This window comes from Papaver somniferum, chromosome 2 (genome assembly GCF_003573695.1).
Source record: "Papaver somniferum cultivar HN1 chromosome 2, ASM357369v1, whole genome shotgun sequence".
NCBI lineage: Eukaryota > Viridiplantae > Streptophyta > Magnoliopsida > Ranunculales > Papaveraceae > Papaver > Papaver somniferum.
Window position 1 is genome coordinate 169123778 of NC_039359.1, and position 14509 is coordinate 169138286.

Genomic DNA, 14509 nt, shown 5'->3' on the forward strand with positions numbered 1-14509 from the left:
TCCTTATCAAACTTCGGGTTCTAGTCTACCGAGATCCCCTCCGCGCAGAGAGTCTCAAATGGATCCCCGTGGTATCAGAGTTTCTTCTTCAGGGGCGAAGGCCTCTCCTCCTAGGAAAGATGGTCCCTCAAAAAATCCTTCCGGGTCTCGAAACGCTGCCGACCGTGCGGTTTCTCGTCCTCGTGATGACGTTAGGTGTGTGCAGACACCTCCTCGTGCTGTTGCCTTTGATGTTCCTCCTCTGCGTTCAGTAGTGCCTGTGCAGCACCCTCTACCGCCGCCTCCAGTACTTCCTCTCCAAGGGAAGAACACCAAAGGTTGTGTCCCGAGGACTGAATCGTCTAAGAATCCCTCTTTGAAAAGACGAGCTTCCGAGGCTTTTGTTGGTTCGTCCGACCCCGCGGAACAGGATGAGCCTGCCCCGGTGATACGCAGTGTTTCGGTCAGTAAGAAGAAAGTGACGTTCAAGCATATTGACCTTGAAGTTTTCAAGGAAAAGCATGAGCTTCAAGACTTCGAGGTTCGTTTCTATGCCCCTGAGGACGATATTACTTATGAGCTCCTCTCGAAGTATCAGTTTGACGAGTTCCATTTGCTGACTACGGTTGGAGCTTTCGAGGAGGGTATTATGCTACCGTTGTACAAGTCTGGCGACTCCTTCTATTACGATGTGCTTGCTGGTCGTGAAGGCTCTTCTACCAATACTCACAGCCGTTCTGTGTCGCAATTATCGGGGAATTATCTTCGTGCACTGAAGGAGTGTTATCTGCGGAGTAAGGGACAGACGATGATGACATGTTACGTTCCAAATCCCGCAGAGAGGGAATGGTATACTCCTGAAAACTTCAACAACTCTTTTGGTGATTACGTCAATAGTAGGAATTGTAAACCGTGGAGTGTTAGCCTTCGGAATCTCGCTGCTCCTCGGGGTGAAATTCGTCTGTTAAGTGAGGTCAGCGATGCCAAACTGAAGTATGTTCCAGGCACCGAGGGGTCTAGTCAGCGGAAACTTTTTCTGGCACGTGAGAGGATCAAGCACTTACGCGCTTACCAACACCCCCACACTTATATTTTGCTAGTCCTCGAGCAAAACAGAAAATTGACCCGCTCCACAGCTGGTCATAAAGTGATAAGAAAAAGAATAGACCCTCTCAACAACTGGTCATCATTTTTTTTAAGACCCGCTCAACAACTGGTCATAAGAAAATACATAAAATAGACCCGCTCAACAGATGGTCATAAGAACCTTACAATAGACCCGCTCAACAGCTGGTCATCATCATAATATTTTTTATTTTTTTGTTATTTTTTGTTTTTTTAGACCCGCTCAACAGCTGGTCATAAAATACCTACAAACCTACAATAGACCCGCTCAACAACTAATCATGATTTGCTAGGAAATTCCTGAAAAATAAAGTAAAAAGTTAACCACTCCCCCACACTTAAGCATTACATTGTCCTCAATGTAATTGAGTCATCCAACGTAAAAATAAAGATTCTATGCGAAAATAAACAAATAAATATAAAACAAGAAAATAGAATTACCTATTGGAATATACATAAAGGATCCCCATAAACTAATAACCTGAAAATTTGGGGATCAATCCAAAATATTATATTTACAAATGACAGCTTCACACTTATGTCTTGACAACGCGGAGACACTGAAACTATCAGAAAGCAAAAGTTACTCCCAAACCTGGTTTTTACTACACATGGAAGTGCATAAAGAACAAAATATGGGGATTCTATTGAGACTGGAAAATTTTCAATTGGCTCATGTACGATATCAGAAACATGCAAGTCCTCTGGGTATTTGGATGCAAAGTAATCCAACAAAATTTTAGAAGCACACAATTCTAACCCTAAATTTGGTAACTTTTGGAAGTCTAAGGGTCTAAACACAACATGTAAGTCGGGTGAATGATCTTGTGAGATAGACTCATCTATAGAATTAGGCAAATCATCCACATAATCCCACAGGGTCATCTATATGTTCTATCTGGGACAAAGAGTCACTACAAGACTGATCATCATCAGCATATAATCTCTGGTATTCCAGAATTCTCAATCTCTGTTCCAAACTAACTGGCCTGTGTTTGTAATACTTCTCATATATCATTTGAGGTGATTCTTCACTTACCATTTGTGGATCAAAAACTCCATACTGTTGCCTATGCATATATTCACCAAGCGTCATCTCTGATGAGGTTGCCTGAGAATTTGCATTTCTACGCTTATATTCTGCCAGTGTCATCTTAGGTGACGTCTCCTGAGAAAGAGTCATCATCCTCAAAAGGTACCTGAAACAAAATTCAAAAAAAAAAAAAAAACAAATCAAATAGAAATAGAAATAAAAAAAAAACAAAAAAAACAAGCTATTTACAAATCAAAAATACTAATTACAACATTCCACAGCCGCTCCCCGACAGCGACGCCAAAAATTGATAGGATCCGGAGATACCTATATGTAAATAACCGCAATCGCACGGCGTCTAATTAGTAGACAACGACAAGTACGGGTCGAACCCACGGGGATCGGTGGAAATACTCTAATCAATATCTCTAATGAACTAACCAGAAATGATTTTTTGGATTTTTAGAATGAGAAATGCAAAACGAAATAATAAAATTAAACTAAACTAATAAAACAAATCCAATGGGAGAGTCGGTAACCAGGGTTTATAGTATCCATCACTATTTCTATTTAATTACTGAAGTGAAACACAACTCATGAATTTATGTTTATTGTTCGTTCTATCGACATCACCTATTATATGCATTAGAGTCGCAAATATCACTGGGACGCCCTAAACATGGCATATCAAAAGACTAAACTGAAGCATGCACCATCAAATTGTATTAGCGAGAAAGTTATACGAAACTAAATATTGGTTCACAAATTCTATACGGCTTTTCTAAGCATAACCCGTCAAAGTTTTTAAGGAAGCATGGATCATCAAATAATAAGACACACATATTTGTAAAACTAATTCATTAAGCACACAGGTTTTGAAACCGGTAACGCAACAACTAATTTTCAATCAATCAATAAACAATATTCAAGAACTGATCTATTCAAATCATAATGGTCTTTGCTCAATTATTCAAATCAAATAGCCTAATACCCCAAGTGGTTTCCACCATAAACCCTAGTTACATAAAAGTTTAGCAAGACATGAATATGGTTTTCTCAAAACCCATTAAAATGAATTAAAAGAGAAAAAATAAATTAAACCGTTATTGCCGTCGGCAATCTTCTTCTTCCCTTGTTTCGTCTTGTCAAGCTCTCTGGCCATCGCCTAGCGGCTCTCTGTCCAGTAGCCGATGTCCCTTTTCACTTTCTGTTTGTTTACTTCATATAGGTGGTGCCTCCAGTCGAACATAAGACCTAGAAACATTTGCCAAGGCCCAGTACATTCGGGTCCATTACCAGCTCTGATTTCCAGATCCAAACACATAACCACAACCAACTTAATAAGCTTCTGAGTCACGCCACCACTCGTTATATAAGCACCAACAAGCCCTCTCGGATCAAATCAGTCATCATACTTCTCACCCAACACCACGAATATTCATCGCTCAGCAGCAAAACCCAACTTCGTTGAGTCCATCTTCACTTACATCTCAAGACTGCTCGACTGCAAACCAGCAGCACCCTTCCAAACTCCAGTCGACACACATCTCTAGCACTCTGACCCTATTAGCACCTTCCTCCACCAGTTCGACCAATTTCCATACATGCCAAGAACCCTCGATTTCAGTACATATACACTGCCACCATTTCTATTGCTCGACTTCTCCACTGCCCGACTAAGTCTGGCTTGCTCACAGCCATCAGATGGACCTTTGCCTCTACGTTCTCAAACAACCCCAACTGAACCAGATTCCCAACTCCATTTGCATCGCATCTGCAACATATTAGCTCGCTTGCTGTTATCACTATCACTACCAGTTTGAGCTCAAAACAACACAGCAGGGATTCTTCTCAATCTCAGACTACATCACCAATTCTTTCTTCAGTTCACTTCAAGATGAGATTGGGCAGAAACCCATCATTTACCAGCAGTTGTTCCAACCAACCTTCCCATACATTCCATAATCACCATAGTTCGATATGAACCCGAGACTCCATATCGTTGCATTATTGAGAACCCATTCTTCCTTCAGTTTGAGTGGAAGCTCGATTCCATATCCATTCAGACCAAGAACTGTAGCCATACACCACTGTCTGTTGCTTTTTCCATTCTGTCCGGATAAGTCTCGCCACAACTCCTTCCTCCGACGACTGTTATTGCAAAGAACTGCCGCAACTATGTCTCGATCAAGCGCCAAATCCTATTTGAGCCGATACCCATTTATCTTTAGTGACTATCGAAGTTCAGTCACCACCAGCATTCCCAGTTAACTACTGCTCCCTTACGGTCTGAAATCTATCCACCATTATCGATCACCGTTCAGTCAAGTTCATCCATATTCCACCTACGACAACGACCCTTCCTTTCCTAATCAACCACAACACCAACTACTCGGCAGCTCAGAACAACAATAACTCCATCTTAATTAATCTCCTCCATTAACCACCAGGCCAAAACCATTGCAGTTGCAGCACACCCCAGTTCCATAGTACATTACCATACACAACCATTTAAACCCACGACAAACATAAAAACAACTTACTGGCATCCCGCTCTACATGTCCATTTACGTCTGCTTTTAACTGTTTTCTAACCCATCTCAGAATACTTCCATATTTCTTCCATTTCTCATCGTTGTCACCGTTCAGTCCGTAGATAATTCACCAGCTTCAACACCATTCGGAACAAGTTCTGTCTTCTCCATCTTATTTAGCTGGTAGTTAGTTATTTATTTAGTGGCTTCACATGCATGCATGGATACTTGAGTGCACCAAGAAATCCACCAGTATCCGTTCCCTGACCGTGTAATTGAATGGTGCGACCAAGTTAATTGGTTGACTTGACAGCCACACTATCATCCATTCAGCCATGTCTACTTTTGGTGTCGCAAACGCCAATTAGCTCTCATTTAGCTAGATATTCTTCTCATGATTGGATTCGCTCGTACTTTCTACAAAAGTACTAAAATAATATTATTAGCCAAATATCGAGTCCCATCTAATATAAACATGGGTACAAAATGTAACACTTACGCGCTTATCACCAACCATGCCAGCCGCACCACTGTGCCAATGGAAAACCATGCCAGCCACATCTCCGCGCCAAGGCATGCCAACCATGCCAGCCGCACCACTGTGCCAATGGAAAATCATGCCAGCCACATCTCCGCGCCAAGGCATGCCAACCATTCCAGCCGCACCACTGTGCCAATGGCAAACCATGCAAGCCACATCTCCGCGCCAAGGCATGCCAACCATGCCAGCCGCACCACTGTGCCAAAGGAAAACCATGCCAGCCACATCTCCGCGCCAAGGCATGCCAACCATGCCATCTGCACCACTGTGCCAATGGTAAACCATGCCATCCACATCTCTGCGCCAAGGCATGCCAGCCGCACCACTGTGCCATTGGCAAACCATGCCAGCCACATCTCCGCGCCAAGGCATGCCAACCATGCCATTCGCACCGTTGTGCCAATGGAAAACCATGCCAGCCACGTCTACCGCGCCAAGGCATGCAAACCATGCTAGCCGCACCATGCGCCAATGGCATGCCAAACCCTTGACCCCACCATGCCAAGACAGCCGCACCTTTCCTTGACCCCAACCATGATAGCCGCACCATGCGCCAATCGCATAACAAACCTTTGGCCCAAAACCCTAGTTTTGGCCACGCCAAACCGCGCCAAGGCATGCCATGCCACATGTGCCAATGGCATGCCAACCACCTTGCCGTGCCAAGGCATGCCAACCATGCCAGCCGCACCATTGTGCCAATGGAAAACCATGCCAGCCACATCTCCGCGCCAAGGCATGCCAACCATGCCAGCCGCACCACTGTTCCAATGGAAAACCATGCCAGCCACATCTCCGCGCCAAGGCAAGCCAACCATGCCAGCCACACCACTGTCCCAATGGAAAACCATGCCAGCCACATCTTCGCACCAAGGCATGCCAACCAAGCCACCCGCCACTGTGCCAATGGCAAACCATGCCAGCCACGTCTACCGCGCCAAGGCTTGCCAACCATGCTAGCCGTACCATGCACCAATGACATGCCAAACCCTTGGCCCCACCAAGCCAAGCCAACCGCACCTTGCCTTGGCCCCAACCATGCTAGCCGCACCATGTGCCAATATAATGCCAAACCTTTGGCCCAAAACCCTAGTTTTTGCCACGCCAAACCGCGCCAAGGCATGCCATGCCACATGTGCCAATGACATGCCAACCACCCTGCAGTGCCATACCATGCCGTCCTTCCCCATGCGGCTACCAATACGAAGGTGTGCAACGATCAACGACACCCTTCCATCTTATATGCAAATCCTAGCCGTCCAAGGTCGCCATACAACGCATGGTAACCTTTGGCCCAAAACCCTAGTTTTGGCCACGCCAAACCGCGCCAAGGCATGCCATGCCACATGTGCCAATGGCATGCCAACCACCTTGCTGCGCCATACCATGCCGGTCTTCCCCATGCGGCTACCAAAACGAAGGCGTGCGACGATCAACGACCACCCTTCCGTCCTGGATGCAAATCCTAGCTGTCCAAGGTCGCCAAACAACGCATGGTAACCTTTGGCCCAAAACCCTAGTTTTGGCCACGCCAAACCGCGCCAAGGCATGCCATGCGCCATGTGGAAATGGCACGCCAACCACCTTGCCGCGCCATACCATGCCGTCCTTCCCCATGCGGCTACCAAAACGAAGGCGTGCGAAGATCAACGACCACCCTTCCATCCTAGATGCAAATCCTAGTCGTCCAAGGTCCCCAAACAACGCATGGTAACCTTTGGGCCAAAATCCTAGTTTTGGCCACGCTAAACCGCGCCAAGGCATGCCATGCCACATGTGCCAATGGCATGCCAACCACCTTGCCGCGACATACCATGTCGGCCTTCCATATGCGGTTACCAAAACGAAGGCCTGCAACAATCAACGACAACTTTTTCATCTAAGATGCAGATCTTAGCAGGTTACCAGCTAACACATGGCAAACTTTGGACCTAGTTTGGTCGCACCTAAACAAAGCCAAAACCCTAACTTTTGGCCGCGCCTAAACTGGTCCATATAAAATCCATATTGATCATACTTTCATGCCACTGGCTACCAAACGAAAGGTTGCAATAATCGACGGCTACCTTCCTCTTAAGATGCAAAATCTCGACCGTTGAAGGTCACCACCGAGCCGGCAAGTCTCCGAATCTCAACTTGCCAGACAACAACAACATGCTACATGTTTTCCACGAAAACACTCGAGACATCAACACATGTCACAAACTGGGGGATGCTCATTGGGTATTGGTTTGGAGATTTACAGCGTGCGACGTACACTACGCTCGTTATGAGAAAGTGTTATAAGGATGAGGCGGTTAGTAAATACAGGGTGTAATGGTGAAACACTTTCTTTTATGGAACATCAGTTCCAGGCGTTACCGGTTACCACCTCCTCCCATTTACTCACCCGTTTTCCATTTCTTAATGAGACCAGAGTATGTTTCACTTCGACTTGTATAAATAGGCATTACCTATTTCCACCGAACAACAAGTTCTGGTCAGGAGCATACAACACTTAGAAAAGGTTTGCTAGCTTTCCCATCTGTTAGCTTCCCACTTTTTGATACAAGTCACAAAACAACTACTCTTCCAGAATCAACTATTCTGGTCTCAACACTCTCTTCGCTTCCCTCCCCAAAACCAACCGTTCTCCTCCTCTTTGTGACCGAAGCAAGTCTGGAACGGCTATTTCTTGGTTTAGGCTGGATTTGTACAGATTAATCTCTTGAATCTAAAGTACTCCCTTGCAATACATTGTTTAGGGTTTAGACTCGTTTCTCACCCACACGCCCGAAATTACCGAAATCATCAGAAACCGTTTTCACTCTCAAACAGATGGTATTCTATTATTAGCTCTTGTTTTTTTTTTTTCTTTTAGCCTTGTTGAGGGTGGTATTGCCTTTATACCCCCTCTTTTTTTGATCAATATATTCTTTCTTTACCGATTAAAAAAAAAACCATACGAATTCGATTGAATAAGGATAAACAATAAGAAAAATTTGGTAAAGTTCTTCTTGCTATTAATGTTGACGTGTAGCTATGATATGACCTTCTCCAAGAACATAGTGAGTTCGTTTTCCTTTAAATCCCTATATCTCTTATAGTTGACTACTAATATGTGATACTTGCATTACAACGCTTGTACCATAATCAGTAAAATGCTTATATCTAGATTTTAAATTCTCATTGATATGAGTCATAATTACATCTATGTCCCATTATAGGTAGATACATTTACTTTGTATCATTACTACTGGAGCCAGAATTACATCTCTGACTCATGGAAACTTTTGTGAGTTTCTTTCCATAAAAAGTGAAGTGTGCTTTTAATTATAACATATCATTATCGAAGTTATTGACTTATTATAGTCTAAAAAGTGGATTACATCCCACTGAACATTCAAGTTTGGGAGAAAAATGAATGTTTCGACAAACTTCCTTCAAATCATTACATCGTCTGAAGTCAATATGTCGCCTTAGAAATGTTGAAGGTATGGCTTCCTATTTGAACGGTGTATCTTCATAAGTTGAAGATTTTTATGACGAAAGTAGTTTACTTGTGCACACATACTTCCACATCATAGACTCTTTAATGGTACTCAAGTACTTCTGAGCCCAAAAAGTCAAATTAGAGTTGAATTGGTTTAGTCAAAGTCTCGTCAACTATTTGGTCAAGACCCGGTCCATTGGGTTGACAAGGTCATGGTTAATGAATATAAACATATATGGTCCATTATATATGAAGTATTCAGACCCATTGATAATAATTTTGAAACTATTAGCATATGATCCTAAAACATATCGTTGACCCTAAAAATTGAAAAATTCTTCTTTCAACTGTTCTGATCGACGGTCAAATGCATCTTAGTCCAATCATGATTAAATTTTTACAGTTTATTCATTACAATGTTTCGCCAAACATAATCAAATTTCAAGAAAATCCAACGACCATATAAAAATATATTTAAGATGTCGTATGACTATTCCAATTAACATTTTTGTGGACATAACTGGAAATATCATGTGCTTTGGAGTATTTCCCATGGTTGGATCTTTATGAAATTTTTACAGTGGTTTAAGGAGAACAGTATGTAACACATAACAAATAAATGAGGTTTGTTATGTGTGAGCAAGCCAATGTATAGGCAAAGGTCCATCTGATGGCTGTGAGCAAGCCAATGTATGCAGAGACTTAGTCGAACAGTGGAGAAGTCGAGCAATAGAAATGGTGGCAGTGTATATGGACTGAAATCGAGGGTTCTTGACATGTATGGAAATTGGTCGAACTGGTGGAGGAAGGTGATAATAGGGTCAGAGTGCTGGAGATGTGTGTCGACTGTAGTTTGGAAGGGTGTTGCTGGTTTGCAGTCGAGCAGTTTTGAGATGTAAGTGAAGATGGACTCAGCGAAGTTCGGTTTTGCTGCTGAGTGATGAATATTCATGGTGTTGGGTGATAAGTATGATGACTGATTTGATCCGAGAGGGATTGACGGTGCTTAAATGACGAGTGGTGACGTGACTCGGAATCTTAAGAAGTTGGTTGTGGTTATGTGTTTGGATCTGTCAATCGGAGCTGGTAATGGACCCGGATGTACTGGCCTTGGAAAATGTTGCTAGTTCTTACGTTCGACTATAGGCACCACCTATATGAAGGAAATGAACATAAAGTGAAAAGGGAGATCGGCTACTGGACAGAGAGCCGCTAGGCAACGACCAGAGAGCTTGAGAAGACGAAACAAGGGAAGAAGAAGATTGCCGACGACAATAACGGTTTAATTTATTTTTTTCTCTTTTAATTCATTTTAATGGGTTTTGATAAATCCATATTCATGTCTTGCTAAACTTTTATGTAACTAGGGTTTATGGTGGAAACTACTTGGGGTATTAGGCTATTTGATTTGAATAATTGAGCAAAGACCATTATGATTTGAATAAATCAGTTCTTGAATATTGTTTATTGATTGATTGAAAATTAGTTGTTGCGTCACCGGTTTCAAAACCTGTGTGCTTAATGAATTAGTTTTACAAATATGTGTGTCTTATTATTTGGTAATCCATGCTTCGTTAAAAACTTTGATGGGTTATGCTTAGAAAAGCCATATAGAATTTGTGAACCTATATTTAGTTTCGTATAACTTTCTTGCTAATGCAATTTGATGGTGCATGCTTCGGTTTAGTCTTTTGATGTGCCATGCTTAGGGCGTCCCAGTGATATTTGTGACTCTAATATATATAATAGGTGATGTCGATAGAACGAACAATAGACATAAATTCATGAGTTGTGTTTCATTTCAGTAATTAAATAGAAATAGTGGTGGATACTATAAACTCTGGTTACCGACTCTCCAATTGGATTTCTTTTATTAGTTTAGTTTAATTTTATTATTTCGTTTTACATTTCTCATTCTAAAAATCCAAAAACTCATTTCTGGTTAGTTCATTAGAGATATTGATTAGAGTATTTCCACCGCTCCCTGTGGGTTCGACCCGTACTTGTCGTTGTCTACTAGTTAGACGCCGTGCGATTGCGGTTATTTACATTTAGGTATCTCCGGATCCTATCAGTTGGCATGCCTTGGCGTGGAGATGTGGATGGCATGGTTTGCCATTGGCACAGTGGTGCGGATGGCATGGTTGGCATGCCTTGGTGCGGAGATGTGGCTTGCATGGTTTGCTATTGGCACAGTGGTGCGGCTGGCATGGTTGGCATGCCTTGGTGCGGAGATGTGGCTGGCGTGGTTTGCCATTGGCACAGTGGTGCAGCTGTCATGGTTGGCATGCCTTGGCGCGGTAGCATGAGAATTAGGGTTTGGCATAGATGATGTCGGTCAATGTAAAGGGTTCTGCCATGGAACATGATACATAAAAAAAAAAGGTACCCTGGTAATTCTTACGTAGGCATGCTGACCGATTCAATAAATATGCTAATGGTCATAGTGACGTCATGTCAGTTGTACAGTTTTATGATTTTAACCCTAAGCTAAAACCACCATCAACATTAAGTCCCCTGCTTAGCTCGGAATTGGAGCATTGTTGCGAGGTAAGCATAAGATGGTGACAAACAAGGACAAAATCGAAGTGGCAGTCAGAAAAAGATGGTCAGGAAGATCCGACTAACCTTTTTTGAGAGGTAAGGAGAGTCCATGATCATCGTTTTTCGAGGCCTTGCATAGATTCTATTCGCGGCGTAGACTGTGAAGTGGTGAGATGAAGATCGTCGTCTTAGTATGGCTATGCATCACCTTGGCTGGGTTAGGGAACATCATGACGTTGGCTTGGCGAGTTGTCGGTATTGGTGCGGCAAGTCATGGCGCAGATGGCTTGGCATGGTGGGGCCAAGGCAATGACGCCGTTTGGTGAGGTAAAGCATGCGCGGACGGCTTGGCATGTGGGGCCAAGGCATGGCGCGGTCCTGGCGAGGAAAGCATGGTGGACGGCTTGGCGTGGTGGGGCCAAGGTAATGGAGCAGTTTGGTGAGGCAAAGCATGCGCGGACGGCTTGGCATGTGGGTCCAAGGCATGGTGCGGTCCTCATGGCGGACGGCTTGGCGTGGTGAGGCCAAGGCAATGGCGCGGATGGTCTTGGCATGGTGATTGGTCTTTGTGGGCCCGGTTGCATCTCTTCCTTACTTGACTCCAATAGGAAGTCCTTTCCTTATTCACACCTCCAAGTATCACGCCTATAAAAGGAGGTTCGGCCTTTCCTTTTACTTCACACCTATATATATTTTTTTATTCTGGCCGTGTGGTAACAGTAAAGCGGACGAGAGAATCCCAGGTATGTCTTCCAACACTTCCTCTTTAACTTTCTTTTCTTATTGTTTTTTTTGTGTTAGTGCAAACCCTAGCTGTAGGCGTACCTTTTCATGAACTTGTAGAAATGTTATCCTTCTGCGTTGGTATGAATCCTAGCCGTAGGTATGCTTTTCACGAACTTGTAGTAATATTTAGGCGTGAATACCGTAGTGATGTTGGCCACCTCAATTACCGTGCAAAGTAGGCATGCATGAGCTGGTAATTGTCATTCCATTCCCGCTAAAACCTAGCTTTTAGGGTTTACTCCTTTTTCCTGGTGTGACCGTGTGTATGGTTCCCGTGGTGGGGCACGCCTCCTCGGTCGGGCGCAAATTTCCCGCTGCAGGGTACGGTCTTGGCATGAGGAGGTGATGCAGGGTCTGTCAGTCCCCGTTTCTTTGCCTATGCACATTATGACTTTGAAACAATTTGGCTTACATCCAGGATAGATCTCCCGTGTCTGATAAAATAATTTCCATGCACTTTCCGTAATAATTTCTCTTCGTATTGTTCCATTGTAGTTATTTCGAAGGTGGAAGTAGCGTGAGAGAAATTTCGTTAGGATGTCATTTGAGAAAAGTTCCGCCGTACCGAAAGATGTTGGCAATTCCAAGCCAAACATATATAATGAGTTCTTTACAACATCCGCCAAGATTAGAAGAAATCATCCCAAGTATGTGTCGATTCTTCTGACTGGTCCGGAAAGTGAAGGAGAGGCCCGGTCGGTTCGGCCAGGAGGTGTAATAAGGTTTTGTCTTCAGAGGAAAGAGTATCATGCTTCTCCTATTGACTTTAAAATCTCTATGAGTCCGTTGCGTCCCTTTGAGAAATGGATGCGATTCATGATGAGTCAGGAATGTGTAAAAGCCAGTTTGACCAAGGCGCAGATCATTGATGTTGTCGCGGCTTCCGCAGTGCTTCAAATTAGGAAAGATATTCCAAGCTTGGTTGATTTTATTTCCATATGGTGTCCAGACACTCACACGGCCATATGTAGGTGGGGTGAAATGACTATCTCCTTAGATAGCATGGTCATGTTGCTGAACCTTCCTGTAATAGGAAACCTCGATGTCAAATTGTCTGCAGATGAAGAAGAAATGTGCGCCGCTCAGGTTGCGAAATCAAAAGGATTCGTTCGTAAAGAAAACGAGACGAGGTGCTTCTATGGATGGTGGGTGTCTCGGTGGTTTCCCGATGGGCTGGAGCCGAATCAGAAGAATAGTACGCCTCATGTCGCGGCGTTCTTGGCTCTTTGGTCATCCAGAGATATTCTCGATGACGACTCGGGTAAGAAGGAGATAAGACTGGAACTTATCAAGTTTGCCATAAAATTGGCAAAAGATGTCGTTCTCCCTATTGGCGGCTTGTTTCTTGGTTCTCTGTACACACACTTGGATCAGCTGGTCGCGGACATGTGCGCTTCAAATGGTTACATGAAAGTGGATTCGTATATTCATGCCGCCTTTATCCAAGCGTGGCTATGGGAGCACTTCAAAATGTATGCTCCAAAACCGTTGGTCGTACTTCTCGAGTCTTGGGGTGGCTCTAGGATACTGCGATGGTTGAATAGGCGCCCAAAGATTGGTTCGAACCTGGTTGGATTCCTTGAAAACTTGCACATGGTCAATTTTCGTCCATGGGATCCGGTGCATGCGTCCATAACTCAGATCAGTACCTTTGATCCTGCTCCGAGCATGTCTTTGTCTTCTGATAAAGAGGATATGAGTGTTGGAGAGATGGTGTTCATGCGAAGCAGCACACCCGGTTATGTGCCGTCTTTCTTTCGAGGATCTTGCAAAGCAGTCTCCTACAATATCAATAGGGCGGCTCAGCATATGGGTTTTGACCAAGGGATCCCACTTGTTCGTCAGCCGGTTGTTCCAAAAGTCTCGTTGCCAACTGTTCTCGATGCTACTGTTCTTGTGGCGGGTAAAAGTCACCCTTTCCTGCTTGCGGAATGAAATCCATTAACAACCTCCAAATATAACATATTTTGGCAGGATGAGTTTATCGTTTTCCATAGATTCGTGAATGATGTGGTAGAAAACCGTCGCGGTAAGCCTTCTCCTGCGGTTTTAGCGGAGCATCCACTGTTGAGGGATCCTTCTTCGCCCAAGCGAAAATCTGTTAGCCCGAATGCAGATAGTCCCCAAGTGAAGGAGCGAAGATCTAAAATCCGTGCAGATGGTTCCCAGTCAGTTTCGACAGCCCTACCGACTTTCAGTTTGTCCAATATGCGGGTACGTGTGATTTTCCTCTTGACTTTAGTTGGATCGTGTATATCCTTGTTTCTTTCCTGAGTATCCGTATTTGTATCTTGCCTAGGGTATCAGCAGCGTGAACGCTTTTACCAAACTTGCAAGTAGTCAGAAAACATCCCTGCACGAGACGGAGGGTGGCGGTGCTGAGCCTATCCGTGGCGATGGGGAACCCGAGAAGGATGAAAGCTCAGAGTTCAGTGATGGCGAGAGTAGTTCTTTCGACATCAGTGCTGAATCTTCCTCTAGCCAGTCTGAAAGCG